Here is an 18516-nt window from a genome sequence, read left to right on the forward strand (position 1 = left end):
ATTACAGCACCTGAGTTGGTTAACGTGTTGCAGCAGACGCACCTGGTAACCATTGGTCGTGATACTGTCAGAAATCGACTGCATGAAGCAGATCTCCACAACAGAAGGCCACTTAGATGTCCACCTTTGTCGAGAGGCAATCGCGGTAGAAGATTAGAGTAGTGTCAAGAAAATCAAAACTGGGATGCAAATGATTGGGCCACAGTTTTGTTTACAGACGAATCCAGATTTGGATTTCATCCAGATTCTCGTCGAGTAAGACTGTGGAGACGACCTGGAAATAATGAACGTTTGAGACACGTCCAGGAAGTCCACACATACAGAGGTGGTACAGTAATGCTATGGGGCGGAATCATGATTGGCGGCAGAACCGATCTCGTTTTTCCAAATCGCTCACTCACAGCTCGACAGTACCTCGACACCATTCTTCTACCTATCGTCCGTCCGTTTGCTGGTGCTGTTGGTGAAAACTTCCACCTAATGCACGATAATGCTCGTCCACATGTCGCGCGTCTAGTGACTGACTGGCTCACCAACGAAGGAGTTGATGTATTGCCATGGTCAGCACAATCACCGGACCTGAATCCCATCGAGCATGTGTGGGACATGCTTCAACGAAGAATTACTCCGCATATGAATAACATTCACACAATGTTTCAATTGAGAGAGCTTTTACACCATGTCTCTCAAACGTTCATAAAATCACTATTTTCATATCTAACTTGAATAATAACTGTTCATAACACGATATTGTATACTATTTATAACAATCAATCATTTATTGTCATAGGAATTAAAAGGTAAACCTCGTTAGTCCTTAGCTCGCACAAGTTTCTCAACTTCTGAGAGTTGTCGTTCGTATGGGGACGACAGCTGATAGAAATTTCACTAATAAATCTGTAGAGAGGGAGAAAAAAGCCTATTTGAATTTTCACATAAGCAGACATACTAATAATGCATGGGACACCTTAAAAAAACTCAACATATATTCTAAGAAAAAGAAAAACGATATTCCAGATCATCTTTCAGATGTGAATGACATAAATGATTTTTTCCTAAACTCAGTTCCCACTGCCGGTGCAGGCTCGTAGTTTGAACAGTACTACAGTGGTCGACTTGTTGGTCCCGATGTAAGTTGGAATTTTAGCAGAATCGAGAATTACGACATTTTCAAGTATTTACTGACAGTAAAAACAACGGCTGCAGGTGCTGACGGTCTCAACATAAGATTCATCATATTTGTTCATCAAATATATCTCTCACCTCTTGAACTTCTGGAATATTCAATATATCCAACTCAGTGGAAATTGGCTAATGTGATCCCATTACCAGAATGTGAGGTGGTCAGTGAGCTCAAAGACCTGAGACCAATCAGCATTTTACCCGTTGTCTCAAAATTATTAGAAAGAAGTATAAAAGATCAACTTGTGGAATTCTTGAAAACATATAATATTTTGCCGGATACTCAATCTGGATTCAGAAAAGGACATAGCTGCGCTACAGCTCTTCTGAATGTGACATATCTTATCTTTCAGGCAACCGACTCGGGAATGATTACTGTTCTAGTTCTCTTAGACTATTCGAAAGCTTTCGATACCCTAAATCATTCTGCGCTGAAACATATTCTAAGATATATTGGACTTTCAGAAGAATCTGTTATGTTTTTTGATAGCTATCTAAGTGGTCGGAAGCAACGAGTTGTACCCAATACTAGGGTTTCTCAAATAAGAGAACTGACATGTGGAATTCCACAGGGATCCAGTTTGGGACCAATTCTCTATGTGATTTTCACAGCATTTTTCAAAAATGTTGTCTCGCATTGTTATCTACAAATGTATGCGGATGATACTCAGGTGATGTATTCCTTCCACCCATCAGACATAGTGAATGGTTGTCAGAAAATCAACGAAGACCTTGATAGAATTTTCAAAATATCCAAAGATCATTCTCTCTCATTGAATCCAAACAAATCTAAGGCAATGCTGTTCGGGAGGCGAAATGACAGACTTCTTCACCAAAAAAATGTTTGTTTTATTATCAATAACATTTCTGTACAGTTTTGTGATGTGGTGAAGAATCTTGAGATCTGTATAGATTACTCCTTACGATTCGAAAAGCATATATCGGAATGCATTCGTAAAAGTATCTGGAAACTGAAAATTTTGTTTGGATCTCGAGCAACTTTGAATTTGAATCTTAAAAAAATGCTTTGCGAGTCTCTAGTTCTTTCTACTTTTACTTATTGCGATACGATCTATAGCTCTTGCCTTACGGCAACATCTGTGCACTCCAGGTGCTCAAGATGAACTCCGCCTTTTCGGTTTGCATAGGAAATGTTGTAGCGTATTTGATAGGTTTCATTTTTTTTGTAATCCTGTGTTCTACTGAATAAAGAATATTATTATTATCTCTCAACGAAGCTAAATGCAAAATAATGAATTTCACACGAAGGAGGTCACACACTATCAAGGACTATTTCATTAATCACACCAATTCACAGAGAATAAATGAGATGAAATATCTCGGGATCATATTTACTGGTTTGTTGAATACTTAGTATCTGAATGTTATAGAAAAATTAGCTTTGTCTTAAGATCTAGCCGTGAATTCAGTAACGATACTTGTTTGTTACTCTTTGACTCCATTGTTCGTTCTAAGCTGGAATATGGTTGTGTCATTTGGAATCCAAAGAACTTTTTATATTCTGATACTATAGAAAAAGCCCAGAAACGATTATTAGGAACACTCTTTTTCAGGAAACACAATGGCTTTTTGATTCAGGAAGTCATACTACCTACTCCTATCAATGCAACCGTCAAATACCCCTCTTCATTACTACTTCATTGGTAATGTGGTAAATGTGGATGGTAATTGAATTATTATACGGTTTGCCCGTTATAATCAAAATAAAGAGGGTGCGTGTCAGTCAGCCTTCTCAATTATCACCACTGCCAATATTATCTAAATGAAAGAACGTACGAGGGTGATCTGTCGTTATACAACTGGAATAAATTCATTGTTTGAAACATGATGCAAATTTAAGAAAAAATCTTGAATCAAATCAATTTTATATTCATTCTACAAATGTACTATAATAATATAGTTTAAAAATGAGATTCGTTATGATACAGATTTCAATTTCATAAACTACAACTCACGATTTGATCTCCACAAACTCTATTTGAAAAATATATCACGACATGTTTCGTTGCTTCTTACGCTAATATTTATATACCACAGGTAAAGTCGAAGTAATTGATATAGTAATTCTTAAAGCTATCGGCGAACTCAAAGGCCAAAAAAACTAACACAAAGAAATAATGCCGCTACGAATTAGTCCACGTGGACTGAAGAACTGGCGGTTCGTATTGGATAATTTTTACTAACCGAGTTTTATAATTGGCTGAAGAGTCATAAAATTAAATTTGAAGTCATGTTACGGTGACCAATAGAATGTAGCGATGAGTACCGCCGTTGTGTCGTCAATGTTCAGTTCAGGAACTGATCGCGATTTGAGTGTTGAAATTCGATATTGGTGAAGTTATAATTACTTAAAATTTTTGTTATTTGTTTAAAATGTAGCGTCCTTGGACAAGTACTAATAGTAATAACGAGTGTGATAACAACGCAGACTTTTTTATGTGTAGTGATTCCAATAACGATGGTGAACAATGTGAAAAAGAGATAGCAGTGAATAAGATTCGGATGCATTTGAATATTGAAACAGAGAGTATGTTTCAGTGTATATAAGAATCTACATATCAAGTTTGGTTTCGAGGGAAACAAACTATTACAAGCAACATCAGATTTGACCGATATTCCTTTCTCAACTGTACGTAAAATAGTCAAAAACAAACCTTATGAACGCAAGACGCGATGTGATACGGGATTACCAAAACCTTTAGAAGTTCATCTAATGAAATCATTGAAAAAAACAATATACGACTGTTACAAAAGAAATGAGATTCCTACAATTGAAATCATAAGGAAGAAATTGAATACTTCCGGCCATAGCGTGAGCTGCTATGACAAAACTCTTCAGAATTGGATAAAGAAACTAGAATTTAGATTTAAAATAATAAACAAACGTCAAGCAGTTATGTTAAGCAGAAGAATAGTGGAATTGCGTTACAAATACTTAGAACAAATAAGTAAATATAGACAAGAACAACGGCAATTTTTCTATTTGGACGAAACTTGGTATGACACTCACGACACAGTTACGAAATGGTGGACTGATGGTTCGAGAATGTGTACGCCTAACATGCCTGCAAACAAAAGATCGCGACTAATCATTGTGCATTGCGGATGAAGTAAAGGATGGGTTCCGAATTCTTTGAAATTATGTGGAAAAACTTGAGGACTGCAATGTCGACTATCATAAGGACATGGAAGCTAATATTTTTGAGGAATGGTTTGAAAACACATTGATCCCAAATTTGTATGCGAATAGTGTAATAGTTCTTGAAAACGCTTCCTATCATTCGCGACATCATTGTGCATTCAATATAGATCAATATGGCTTTCTACAGCATGTGATTTAAATGGATATTTTCAAAGATACTACATATTTGAAATGAAGAGACATAGCGGTTGCGGCGGTACCGGTCAGGAAGCCGGGGTGGATCGCTGGTAATCAAATGAAGCTGTTATTTCCTCCTCTGAAGTCCCTACTTCATTTCCAACTATTTTGCTAGAAAAATATTTACTCCTACTGCAAATGAAATCACGCTGTAAATAAAATAAGAATCTCACTGATTGACCCAGCTATCGCACAAATCGAGTTCATACAATTGTAAATGTGATAATGCCTTCACCCGAAGAGGTCAATTTATTCTTTTATCCGCCTGCTTAATCGTTTCCATTCCAATTCCGCTCGTTTTCCGGCAAAACCGATTTACGCAATCCGGTAGAGGTTCTTATCTCCGCTAACCCTAAATCGTCGTATATTTCCTGTTCGTTTGGATTGAAATAGAATAGTGGAGGTCAAATCAGTGAAAGTCAATCACCAATAGTGAAAAAGAATGACCTGATATGAACTGCATATTTCAACTATTTGTTGAAATTGATTAATTACTCAAAAGTTCTGTATTTTTTCAATTTTATATCTCAACACATTGACAGTTTACCAGAATGCTGGTACTTCATTTCAAGTCTATCTGGCTTTTTGAACGAAATCTTCACAGCAAATGGTTCAGGCATAGTTATCTAATGTTCAGAATCAAGCTTTTTTTCTTTTTTTTTTTCAACAAAATGAATATTTTCAGTAATCGATTACAACCTCCAAAGCACGTTGGACGTTATTCACAGTTGATCCCTGAGGAAGCAGATGTCTCTCAACCCCAGCAAAACTGTATTAATCCCCTTCACCAAGAGGAGAGAACTGGACGATCTAACGCCACTTTCCCTCAATGGTAAGGTCATTCCATTTGGAACGCAGGTGAAATATCTTAGCATTGTCCTTGATAAAATATTTACCTGGAACGCTCACTTGGCAAAAGTTTTACACAAAGCCAGACTGTCTCTATGGACATGTCGAAGGATTTGTGGTAAAACTTAGGTCTTAGGTCCCAAACAAATCCATTGGATTTATGTGATGATTGTTAGACCAATGATCATTTATGGTGCAGTTGCTTGGTAGCCAAAGGCTTTCCAGAAAACGGCCCAAGCGAAGCTCTCTGGCTTACAGAGACAGGCTTGTCTGGCTATCACTGGTGCCATCAGTACCACACCGTCAGCTGCCATAGAGATCCTTCTAGATCTACCTCCTCTCCATATTTTTCTGGAAAGAGATGCTAGATGGACTGCATACAGACTTGTGCACATTGCCAATTGCACAAATAAATTCAATGCAGAGTGCAACAGACTGTTGGTTGACACTGGAAGTCGCAGCGTTCTGGAAATGACCTCTGACTTTATGCCTCCAACTGTCAACTACGAACTGCCTTATAAAGTACTATTCCCGAGTAGAGAGAACTGGATCCTCCGGGAGACGGAAATATTGAGAGCAGATAGTTGTTGGTTCACAGATGGATCAAAAACACCTTCCGGTTCTGGTGCAGGTGTTTTTAGTCGCAGACCCAGGACAGAGATATCTACCTGCCTAGGAATTTATGTGACTGTATTTCAAGCGGAAATTTACGCTATTGAATTGTGTGCGGAGCGATTGGATTAATCCATCCTAACACACAAGTCAATAAAAATATTCTCGGATAGTCGAGCGGTGTTGGATGCTCTTGGCTCCTACCGTGCAACGTCTAAATTGATAGCAAATTGCCAAAAACGACTCTCCTCGATTGGAATACTTAACAAATTGTCTCTGGTCTGGATTCCTGGCCATACTGGCCTGGAAGGTAATGAAGCTGCTGACTCTCTTGCAAAAGAGGGTGCTGCAAGCGGCTTCATCGGACCAGAACCTGTCATTGGCATCGCTTTGGGCTTTGCCAAACAAACATTGAACACCTGGATGGCAAAAATATTTATGGACTTCTGGCAGAAACTTCCAGGATTGGCTCACTCCAAGGCGTTTATCCACCCTTTGAAGCTTGATACCAAACAGTTGTTGGACTGCAGTAGGGATGAACTACGATGTCTAACAGGTCTTCTTTCTGGGCACTGTCATTGGAATCATCATATGCAGAGACTTGGACTGTCGGAAGACAATGTGTGTCGCCTCTGTTTGGAAAATGATGAAACAGCAGAAAATATACTTTGTGCCTGCCCGCTGGGGACCGAATCAGGTTCTTAGAGTTCGGCAGATTCGTACTCTTACCATCTGACCTGAAAGACTACTCACAATACAAACTAATAGGCTTCGTTAAGAAGCTAGGTTTATTTGGCCGAGTGTGAATAGGTGTGAGCCACAATAAACCCTTGCGGGTTGCGGTGGAGGGTCGAAAAGACCCACTCACTTTAGACCTAACCCTATTCTAACATTGTTAGAGATATATTGTCAGCCAGCGGCAGCGGCTCAGAATTCACCAAAGCATAAGATATGCTTATGCTGTGATTATTCCGTTTCTCTGACTGACAATTGAAAAACATATACTGCACACTTAATTGAGTTACTACTTTGTGTTTACCATAAATCAAATAGTCTGGATGCGAGAAAGCAAAGATATTACCAAAAAAAATCAGTGGCTTACCTGACTTATTTCGGTGCCATGGGCAGTATATCGTCAATGATCTAGAGCTACCTCTTTTATTCATCTATATGAAAAGAGAAGGTAGTCGGGTAACAGAAGTGCACAAAACCAGCATTCTAGGAATGACCCCTGATAGTCAACTACAATCTACCATATACAGTTCTCCGGAACTTGCTATACTATATCTCCTGAACCAGTGCATGATAAATAGACACATCACACACACATACATACCGTCTTTGGACACATCTTCAGGGATGTGTCCAAAGACGGTATGTAGAAATGTGAATTCAGTCCATTTTTCGCTTCAGTGTCAGTTACTGCGTTTTAGCATGCAGCAGCCAAGATATATTGACCTGCCTCATGGTCTTATGTGAATGTATTTTGAGTAAAAATCTACGCTATTGACCCTATGTTGAGCCTATCACATGAATCATTGAAAATAATCTCGGATAGTCAAATGTCTCTGAAAGCATTCAACCTTCTCCTTACCAATGTCCAAGTCGATCTGACAAAATAATCTTTCCTCAATAGGAAAACTTATCAAATTTACTCTAGTCTGGACTTCTGACCACACTGGCCTGAACGGTAATGAAGCTGCTGACCAACGTTCAAGTTGATATTGAACTGCCAAAAGAATCTTCCCTCAATTGGAAAACTTATCAAATTGTCTCCAGTCTGAATTTCTGATCACACTGGTCTGGATTTCTGACGAGACTGGCCTGAACGGTAATGAAGCTGCTGACCAACACGTTCAAGTTAATATTGAACTGCCAAAATAATCTTTCCTCAATTGGAAAACTCATCAAATTGTCTCTGGTCTGGATTTCTGACCACACTGATCTGGATTTCTGACCACACTGGCCTGGGCGGTAATGAAGCTGGTGACCAACGTTCAAGTCAATATTGAACTACCAAAAACCATGTTTCCCCAATAGGAAAACTTATCAAATTGTCTCTGGTCTGGATTTCTGGCCACACTGGCCTGAACGGTAATGAAGCTGCTGACCAAAGTTCAAGTTGATATTGAACTGCCAAAATAATATTTCCTCAATAGGAACACTTACCAAATTGTGTCGGATTTCTGACTCCACTGGCCTGTATGGTAATGAAGCTGCTGACCAACGTTCAAGTTAATATTGAACTACCAAAAACAATGTTTCCCCAATAGGAAAACTTATCAAATTGTCTCTGGTCTAGATTTCTGACCACACTGATCTGGATTTCTGACCACACTGGCCTGAACAGTAATGAAGCTGCTGACCAAAGTTCAAGTTGATATTGAACTGCCAAAATAATCTTTCCTCAATAGGAACACTTACCAAATTGTCTCTGGTCTGGATATAGAGAAGATTAGCCTTGCCCCTGCGCGAGGATGACACGCAAAATCGTGTAGCGTTCCACATTTTTGACGGGTTGGCTGTCCTTGTTCATCTTCCACTACCTGAACCATGCATGCTGTTTTTGGCGAATGCATTGGCTTGGGATGTGGGGGTTGAGCAAACCGGCCATCGGATGCCTGCTTCCACGTAGCCCCGCTGGATACAGGAATGACAGAATCACTTGTGGTTCTATTGTTTCCTAAATGAATAGCATCCCAACGATGGCTTAATCCTAAGGTGTGTGTATCCGTGCCGAGAGGATGAATGCCACTGAGCCTATCAGATGTCTCTACGGAACCTTCGAGTTACCGGGCGCCCTCCCGTAGCATCGTCTTGTCATGGTGAAGCGGGGCTCTGCCGTGATTGACCTTCTTCCCCAGCTACTCGTGGGACTTTTATAGACAGAGTAAACTTAAAAATTCTTTCTGACGCTGAGTCTACAGAGGAGATGGATGTCGAGCTTACGACTCCAACTGACTTCCCTGTAAATTTAGACCAGGAGCGAGAGCTTCTCAACTCTCCAACTCCTGATCTAATAACTGAATTTAAAAAAAAAGGTTCGGTGGTGCAGCCAGGAAACGACTGAGTCGTGTCCTCAAGAGCGGGGTACCTTATGAAACCGCCTTGCACCAAATTCTTGAGCGGCGTACCCAAAAGTATTATCTCATCATACCGCGTATCTATCTATTTGAAGTATACAGTTCATTTCGAAAGATGAAAACTGGAAACAGTAATAAATCACAATTTTTTCAGTCTGTCAAAGCCGTTCATCTCTCAGACTCCAAAAATCGCTCTAGGCACCCATACTACACATTATCATTCGGAAATAAGAGATTGAAATTCTTTTGAGAAGCAATCGCGATCGTTTTCCCAAAAGTCGATCAAACCGAGTGGGCATCGCACTTCCTCGAAAACCAGTCCTGTAAATTAGTTCTGTCCGGATAACGACCGGCCAGCGGAAACGGTAATTTCGCCCCGGGGAGCTCCTAAATCCGGTAATCTCCAGGAAAATCTATTTAATAACGATGATTGTCGGCTTTATCAATCACCCGGTGGGAGAGTAGACGGATGAAAGAAAGGTGGTCTGTTGGAATGACACTTGCCCTCGCCCTGTCTGCGTGACGGTTTGAAACTCGTTAAAACGGACTTTTGCCAATATGAGTTATTCAAAAATATTCGTGATATTTTGGGTGAGGTGCCGATTTTCTATTGAAAAACCTACTTACTCGTTTGCCCATTATACGTTTTGTTATCACTATGATCTATTCGTAAATAAATGGCAGAAACTCAAAGATTATTCACGAGGTCTTTACAATTTTCGAAGAGCGATTAAACATACCTCAAATATCTTGACACAATTAAAACCACACCACCACGAATATGTCTGGGTGTCTTCAAATCCAGTCCGACGGAAAGCATATTGAATCCTCTGAATTACCTCTCTTTATACGACGAAAATTCCAACTGTTATCCTATTTCTCCAGGGTATCTGCTTACCCACAAAACCCGGTATTTGAATTAATTAATTCTATAAAACCAGCTCCCAAAAATAGACCCAGAACGCCGCTTTCACCTCTACAATCATTATACCCTATTTCAAGAAACACCAACCTCAAAGCTACAACTCTTATAAAACTTTCTAAACCTCCTCCGTGGACCAGAAAATCGCCATTTTTAATACATGCTCAAGCAATTACAATAAGCATGATAACATAGTCTTCATAAAAAGATTCAGAGAACTGAACACAAATTGTAATCGTTCTAGAATCGTTATCAAAATCGTTCTCAAAATTTGTTACGCAGGCGTCAAATTATTACCGTTCTAATAACGGTTCCAAAATAAATCATGGTTGGAACGGTTTGGTTACTGATTGGAATCAATCATGGTTATCACGGAACATACTAAACATAACCATACTTTTATGTTTGTAAGGTAAAGGCAAAAGGTTTAGCTGAAACAATGAATACTGTATTAGGAGGTGAATTATATTGTATTATCTCAGAATACACCAAGAAGTGTATTTTTTGGTATTATTACTAAAAAGGTTGATGTATAAACTGAAGAATTTTTTTAGAAGTACAAGAATACCTGTTAGTCCCAAGTACGACGATCAAAATATACCTACTTCCAATGCAGCAGAAACTACCCCCATTCACAATTCAACTGTGGAGTACAAGTGGAGTGTGAATAATACTAAATTATTAATTGATTCCTATGCCGAATATAGAAAACGAGTAGGTACATTTGATATAAAAAATGTAAAAATGATGTGGCAGAGAATAGCTGATGAACTGCATACATTAAATATAAATGTAACTGCAAGCAATTGTCACAACAGATGGAAAGTCCTAGAAAGGAATTATAAAAAATTTGTCGACAACCAGAATAAAACTGGTAAGCAATAGTTGTTTTTCTGTACATAAACCATTTAAGTTGATAACAATGTGTTGCAACATGTGATTTCTCAATACCTCTATCGGTATTTACATGTATAAATGCATTCTCTTTCATATTTAGGTAGAGGTCGCAAATATTTTGATTACCACGTGGAAATGGAAGAAATATTTGGTAAAAAAAAAGAATACCAATCCAGATGTTCTTTTATCCAGTGAGACAGTAGACATTAGAAGAAAATGAAAAAATCAACACTGAAGAAGAAATAAAAGAAAACAATAGTCACAAAAAAAAATAGAGAATAGTATTGAACTGTGTGAAACACCACCTAAAGTACCTTTACCATAACCAACCACAACATCAGTTACAAACACCAAACATAGAAAAAATAGAAGATTAACAAATATAGAAAATTCAAGACTGGACAGGAAAATGTATTGTGAACAAAAGTTAGAGATTGAAAGGAAAAAACTTGAGTTATTTGCAAAGAGAAATGAAATCCTTAGAAATTGGGGATGTAAATGTCAGTTCAACATTGTTAATAATTATTATAAGTTAAATTTTATATGTATTTTCTTTATGTATTTCATGTGATAGAATTTGTTTTTGTTTTGTTTACCTATTTATTAGTCAGCTGTTAAAAAAAGACTTTGTTTTAAGAATATGTTTTATTTTTGTTTTAGAAATTACAATATTTATTAAAAAAATTACTGTTTAATTTGTGTCAGAAATATATTTTATTTTTGCCTATATGGGAAATTATATTATTTACACAACATGTATACATTACATTACTTCAAATTCATCATTCATGAATTATATCGCCCATTCCCATGTGAACCGCTGACCATGCTGAAGCAGAATCTCGCGATTCTGGGAAACTGATGTGCAAGCATTCTTATCTTCATGGGAAGAATACTTTTGTAATTCAGTTATAATTTTGCTCTCATACTGTTAACATCAATTTTTGTCAATAAAATTAATTTTTAAAAAAGGACTTTGACATCCGAAAGTTATATTTGGCGCAGTCGGTAGGATACTCGAAATTGAACGTATCGAACGTGCAGTTTTCGTTTCAACGATTTATCGGGTATCGAACTTGTTGTTTTGCCTTGTGGAGGTGTTTGTGAAGGAGTGGCTCTTCAAACCTCAAGAAACCCAATCCATCGTGGACCTTTAGCTACCCTCAACAGGCAGATCATCGGGGAGTGGAACAGAATCGTCCAGTCTCGCAAGGAAGTCTTTCTGGAAATCAAAAATCGAGGAACCAGTCGTCTACCTTATAAAGGATGCTCAAAGTTCTTACAATTTTAATGTAAGTCGTAATTTTTAAATGTCTATTGATAACTTATCTCAAATTCTTGGAAAGTTAAAATTGAATAACGAAAACCCTTCAGCTGACTCTTCAGTTTCTTTGCCTAATTCTTTTAGTAGTTCAAATATAATAATGGCTAATCAATTCAACTCAGAATACCTTAGGTGTGTGCCTGAATTCGACGGCAACCCTAATGATTTAAATAGATATCTAGCAGTTTGTGATTCAATAATTAATACTTTTTATAATGTGGCTGAGCCGACAAGCTTTCAAAATGTTTATTTGCTGAACTGTCTCATTTCAAAATTATCAGGCAATGCTAAAGTAGTAGCCAATATACAGAATGTTTCAAATTGGAGAGAACTCAAAGATACATTAACCAGAAACTTTGCCGATCAAAGGGATGAAACTTGCCTAAACAGAGACATGGTTATGCTTAGGCAATCCCCTAATGAAAAGCCTCAACAGTTCTATGATAGGTGTTTAAATATATTGAACCTATTGTGCAATTATATCGACGTTCACGAAATCACACAAGAATCTAAAAGGTGTAAAAGAGATTTATATAGCAATTTGGCATTGAAAACCTTTCTTTCTGGGCTCAAGGAACCCTTGGGTACTACAATACGTTGTATGCAACCCAAATCTCTCAGTGAAGCATTGCAGTTTGTTTTACAGGAAGACAATGTACATTACTTCCAAAATTTCTCAAATAAGAATACATTTAGACCAAACTTTCAACCTTCTAGAACACCAATTCAGATCAGACAGCCAAATTCTTCTCCTGTCAATAATTATAGTACACCAAATAACTTTTTCAGACAGCAAAATCAATTTCCTTCACAACCAATACCAATTCAGCCACGAGCACCAAGCCAACCCCAAAAATTCTTTACCAACGCGCAAGTTTTTAGACAACCATTTCAAAACAGAAATGTTTTCAGGCCCAATCAGAATCAGAACTTCACAAAACCTACACCCATGAGTGTATCCACCAGAAATACATATCAAACAAATAAACCAGTACCAATGAGTGTTTCGACAAGAAACGCCCCTAATTATCGATCAGGTCCCTCAAACTCATTTCAAAAGCAACCCCAAAGAAATTTTATATCAGAGGAATTATTTAATACGGTAGTTAGTGACACTCAAAATGAACCAAATTATAGCGAACACGAATATTACGCTGAAGAAGATTATAACGAACATTATGACGAATTTCTATACTGCGAAAATGAAAATCAGGAAAGTAATTTTGACAATTCCGAGGTAAATTTTCAGGAAATGCCAACCACGAACAATCAAACCTAGTTCCGCAAATCATTTCTTTCAATAATTCTAGTTCTAGCGAATTATCATATATAACATTTCCGGAATATGACGCAAAATTTCTCATTGATTCAGGCTCCACGAAATCTTTTATAGATCCAGAAATTGCTCAAAAACTGTTTCCAAATCGAATTAAATACGACCCGTTTATTGTTTCCACAGTTTTCCAAAAATCAGCTCATAAATATAGCGCATCTATGCCCGCTTCAAAATTATTCAATTTGCCACAACAAAAACATTTAAAATTTTTCCTTTTCAAATTTCATGACATTTTCAAAGGATTAATTGGTCTTGACAATTTAAAACTTTTACAAGCTAACCTAGATTTTGGTAATGGCTATCTTATCACTCCTTATGCGAAAATAAAACTGAAGTTTCAAAAAACAAAAAGCGATCTCAATTTAATTACGATTGCTCCAAGATCTGAGCAAGTGATACAGGTCAAAACATCAATTCAGAATGGTGAAATAATAATACCTCACCAACGCTTTCATAATTGTGAATTGCCAGAGTGTCTTACTGTTGCAAATAAAGGTAGAGCTCTCACTACAATTTTGAACAACACCACCAAACCAGTAACCCTGAATTTTTCAGAACCAATCGCTGTTGAAAAATTTGATAAGAACGAAATTCAAAAAATCGATTTTCATAATTTTGATGATTCCCCTAAGCAAAATCTAGATTTTTCAAAAATTCGATGTGACCATTTGAATGACGAGGAAAGATCTAAGATACTTTCGCTGTGCAAAGAATTCTCTGACATATTTTATTATGAAAATACCCCGCTGACTTTTACGAGCCGTGTAAAGCACCAAATTAGAACATCTGATGAAATACCGGTGTATACAAAATCATACCGGTACCCATTCATACACAAGCAAGAAGTCGAAAATCAGATCAAAAAAATGCTCGACCAGAAAATTATTCGGCCAAGCAATTCTCCTTGGTCATCGCCTATTTGGGTGGTACCCAAAAAGGTCGATGCTTCTGGGAAGCAAAAATGGAGGGTTGTTGTTGACTATCGCAAGCTCAATGAGAAAACGATAGATGACAAATACCCTTTACCTAACATCACAGATCTTCTGGACAAACTGGGAAAATGCCAGTATTTCACAACACTCGACCTGGCCAGTGGCTTCCATCAAATTGAAATGGAAGAGGACGATATTGAAAAAACAGCTTTCAATACGGAACATGGCCATTATGAGTACCTGAGAATGCCATTTGGTTTGAAAAACGCGCCAGCTACCTTTCAACGCGTAATGGATAATATCCTTCGTGGTATCCAGAACGAAAAGTGCTTGGTATACCTCGACGATATTATTATCTTCTCGACTTCCCTCCAAGAACACCTTGAGAGCCTTAAATCTGTCTTCAACAGGCTGAGAAGCTCAAACTTCAAAATTCAGCTGGATAAATCGGAATTCCTACGAAAGGAAGTAGCCTATCTGGGACACGTCGTGACTCCCGAAGGTGTCAAGCCGAATCCAGATAAAATCACAGCCATCAAAAATTTCCCCGTCCCAAAAACCACCAAACAGATCAAAGGATTCTTGGGTTTGTTAGGTTACTATCGACGCTTTATCAATAATTTCGCTAGACTAACGAAACCATTAACCAAATGCCTGAAGAAAGGCGCAAAAATTGAACATAATGCAGATTTTTTGGAATGTTTCAATACCTGCAAAAACCTGTTAATCAATGATCCGATTTTGCAGTACCCCGACTTTTCTAAACCTTTTAATCTCACCACGGACGCAAGTAAATTCGCCCTAGGAGCTGTCCTTTCTCAAGGCCCTATAGGCCAAGACCTTCCAGTTGCATACGCATCTCGGACCCTGAATGACTCTGAGCAAAATTACTCAGTCATTGAGAAAGAGCTTCTCGCGATCGTATGGGCTACCAAATACTTCCGCCCATACCTCTTTGGACGAAAGTTCAATATAGTCACTGACCATAAACCCCTTCAGTGGTTATTCTCTCTGAAGGACCCCAACTCAAAATTGCTGAGATGGCGGATCAAACTAGAGGAATACGATTATACCATAATCTACAAAAAAGGCAAGTTGAACACCAACGCCGATGCTTTATCCCGTGTCGAAATCCACACTAAGGACACCAAAACCTTTTGGGAGGAATTGGATGACATACTAGACGAATCACAACGTCTAACAAATCAAGGTGTCACTTTCAGTGGTCAAGGAAACCCAGTAAGTCGTTGCCTTGAAACCCCGGATTATCAACCCTCTTCCGATATTTTGATTATTGGAGAACCCAATCTGGATACTGAATATTCCCCCATCATGATTCCTCCTAACGAAATGCATGTAAATAATACGGACAACGAGTTACCTCCGAAAAGTCACACAGAAAATGACAATCTTTCTTTACAAGTTCAACCTGATACCGAACGTACAGGAGATGAACCCCTACCAGAACCCAGAATACACGAAGACAATGAATTACCTTCCACAGGTAATGGAAGAAATGACATTTCTTCACCATTGCAACCTAATATCGAACAAATAGAAGATGAACCCCTACCAGAACGCGAAAACCTTGAAGATGACACCATTCACTCAAATGCTGAACAGAACCCTGTTGTAACAATTCCAATAGCGCAGTGTGCCGTGAACCTAGGGCTCAATCAGTTGATTGTAAGCTCAGTTCTCCATTCTCCGGCCAAACCTAAAACTACCATTCTGTTCGAGAAAAAGATGAGAATTCATGTACAAATATCGCAAAATAATACAGAAAACGATATTTTGAATTTTATCAAAGAATATGTCGCCCCAGGAGTGCAGTACCATGTCTATTTTGAAAACCCCGAACTTTATGAACCATTTTCGGCAACAATTCAAAAATATTTCAAGTGGCCCTCTATAAAATTCAAAAGGTGTACCAAAAAGCTTCTGGACGTTACAAAAAAAGAAGACGTTCAAGAAATTATCAAAAACCACCATGAAGGTAAGTCAAACCACCGCGGTGTTGACGAAACTTTCTCAAGAATTAAGGAAAAACATTACTGGCCGAACATAAAAGAAACCATTCAAACATATATTAATCAATGCCTTATTTGCCAACAAAGCAAATATGAGCGAAACCCCATCAAAATGAAGCTCAACATCACCCCTACAGCAACCAAACCTTTCGAAATCGTACATATGGATACATTCACTATCGAAAGTAGAAAATTCCTCACAATCATAGACAGTTTTTCAAAGTACGCACAGGCATACCTAGTCAACTCCTTGACAGGTACGGAAATAGCCGACAACCTCATTCAATTTTTTTCTCATCATGGTATCCCCAAACGAATTATCGTTGACAACGGTACCGAATTCAATAACTTTCTCATTTCGGAACTCCTGGCTTTACACAAAGTCGAAGTTCATTTCACATCACCACACCATCCTCAATCCAATGGAATGATAGAACGGTTCCATTCTACCATTCTAGAACACATTCGTCTACTCAACACTAGAGGATTTTTGAAAACCCCTCCAAAAATGAAAATGTTGTACGCAATTTTGGCATACAACCACTCTATACATTCGGTCACAAAACTCAAGCCAATTGACATCATAAGTGGTCACATTTCAACCAATGATCCTTTCAATATTGATATTGATCGGAAATTACTAAATGATTACACCAATGATCACAAGGAACGATCGAAACTCCTCTATTCCAAAATAAACTCGGATCTAATAAAGCAAAAGGAAAAGATAGTAGAACGAGAAAATAAAAAACGCGATGATCCCATTGTATTCAAAACCAAACAAAAAGTTTACGTGAAAAAACATATTAGGCAGAAGGATGCAAATAAATTTCAAAAACCAACTCAAATCAAAACGGTCGATCATACAATGAAAACAGTTTCTACAGAAAACCAACAAAAAATTCACATGGACAATTTAAAACGTCCCCTCAAAAAATACCCATCTCCCATTAAAAATTGATTAATTTTTCAGATTATCTGGAACTCTCGGACTCCAGGAAAATATATCTAAACAAAACCTAAAGAACAATCCAGGACTTATTCCTCTCAAACTTGGAACAGCCAAAGTCGAAACGCACGCATATTCACTTATTCATTATTATGATTTAAATCCAATAATCGTGGAGGTAAATAAACTGAAATTCCATTCAAAAAATGTAAGGACACTTGTAGGCAGTCACAAAGACTACTCATGGGACACATCTAACTATTTAAAAATATTAGAATTTTCGGAAAAGGAGGTGACTGACAGACTCAACAATATTTTACCACATCCACTTAGAACAAAGCGCGGTCTTATAAACGGAATTGGATCCATTTTCAAGTCGATCACAGGAAATTTAGATTCCAACGATGGTGAAAAATATGACCGCCTGATCAAAGAATTACAAGATAATCAAAATAATCTAGTAACGAATATCAAGAAGCAAAACTCACTCTCAATCTCATTAATTGATCAGTTCAATAGTACAGTTCAGCAAGTGAAACATAACGAAAGGCTTTTGGAATCAAAAATTAATCAAATAGCAAAAATTGTTGAAAATCAAACGTATAAAGAAAACTCTATGTTTATTAAAGACATTTTGAATCAGATAATCAATACATTTGAAATCATAAATTCAATTTTGCAAGATGTTGAAAACTCAATACAATTTTCTAGACTGAACATTCTTCATCCTAGTATTATAAAAACAAAAGATTTGTTCAAAGAACTGCAAAAATTGAATAAAATCGTTGAGAAAGACCAACTACCAATTGAAATAAGTTTCGAGAATACTTTGCTTTATGAAAAAATTATTAGCCTCAAAAGCTATATATCAAATTTCAGAATAACCTATATCTTGCATATTCCAATTACCCATCCATCAAATTTCGATTACTATCACCTATTTTCTATTCCGATATTAACTAAGGGTCAGTTTAAGGCTGTTATACCTCAAAACAAATAT

The 18516-nt window shown here is 37.5% G+C and overlaps 1 protein-coding gene and 1 pseudogene across 1 annotated transcript in view; one reads left to right on the top strand and one right to left on the bottom strand.

Moving 5' to 3' along the window:
- The window catches only part of LOC111511075 (Friend leukemia integration 1 transcription factor), an 85872-nt gene that overhangs the window by 38658 nt on the left and 28698 nt on the right, over positions 1–18516 (bottom strand). The window lies entirely within an intron of this gene.
- On the top strand, positions 8460–8555 carry LOC111511076 (U6 spliceosomal RNA; annotated as a pseudogene).

The sequence above is a fragment of the Leptinotarsa decemlineata genome, unplaced genomic scaffold (genome assembly GCF_025532065.1).
Source record: "Leptinotarsa decemlineata unplaced genomic scaffold, Ldec_3_MD MMD2_tig00000576_RagTag_RagTag, whole genome shotgun sequence".
NCBI classification, from domain to species: domain Eukaryota; kingdom Metazoa; phylum Arthropoda; class Insecta; order Coleoptera; family Chrysomelidae; genus Leptinotarsa; species Leptinotarsa decemlineata.